This window comes from Cynoglossus semilaevis, chromosome 13, assembly GCF_000523025.1.
Source record: "Cynoglossus semilaevis isolate Cse_v1.0 chromosome 13, Cse_v1.0, whole genome shotgun sequence".
NCBI classification, from domain to species: domain Eukaryota; kingdom Metazoa; phylum Chordata; class Actinopteri; order Pleuronectiformes; family Cynoglossidae; genus Cynoglossus; species Cynoglossus semilaevis.
This window is the reverse complement of record NC_024319.1, coordinates 17,462,623-17,463,752: the sequence shown is the minus strand read 5'-3', so window position 1 is coordinate 17,463,752 and position 1,130 is coordinate 17,462,623.

Sequence of the window (1,130 nt, the reverse complement as noted above, 5' to 3'; positions counted from 1 at the left end):
ATATATATATATATGTATATATACATTGACAAGTCATGGTGATGTGAAGATCTGAATAGGACATTCTAAAACTGCACTAACGCTGCAGAGACGGAAATCAGGGCACCAGAGCTATTTTTTGTCCCGCCGTCACGTCTTCTTTCTCGGATTGAGGGTGTGGCCTATTTACAGTTAATAGCAGTTTTGTATGTTATTGTTAGGCCATTATTGGTCAGTATTGACACGTACAGTACATATGTCTCATATCACATCTGGTTGATCGATCCATTATTGGTCAGTATTGACACGTACATATGTCTCATATCACATTTGGTTGATCGATCGCTTTTTTTTTTTATGCTATTGAGAACGCTCCAGTGTTAACTATTATCTCCACTTTGTCTAGTCGGCCTGTATTGAGGTCACGGTCTTGAATGAGTCCTGACTGACGCATTTGCTCTCGTTACTTTACCATCGCTTTTGTGGCGCTGATACGTTTCTTCCGCCTAGTACCAGGAATTATTTCTACGTAGTTCTTGCTTCCGATCACCGTCTGCAATGAACATCCTTTAGGAATTACACAAATTTTACCTCGTCGGTGGTTTTATCTCCAGGTGTCGTCGGATGTGCCTGGACTTCCTCGTCAGTCCTTTTGTCAATACCACTTAACAGCAAACTCTTAGTGTTTTTTTTTTTACAAAAACTTTTTACACTACAACCAGTATCTGGAAGTAGGGCCAAAACCAATTACCAGAGTGTGATGCACATAAGTGTGGCTGTAAACGTAATATAATTTACATATAATATATATATATATATAAGACGTTATCATTATTTATGACTCTTCCTCTGTCCATTATTTACTTCCTACATTCCTATTTCTCAAACTGGTGAGCTTTTTTTTTTTTTTTTTAGCACTTAACAATTTGTGTTTTTTTTTTTTTTATTGCACAAATTAAAATGCGTCATCCAGTTTATTCGGTTTTAAAGCTATGTGTATTATGCCGGATCGTATCAAACGGTGATTCAAATCATGGGAATGCGAAGCAGCGTCTTTTTCTCGATAAGAGTGCAGTGGGATTACAGTTGTCTGTTGCGAATGGAATCTGAAGGTATCACGTTAGTGATTGTTGTGAATAATGATCAGTATT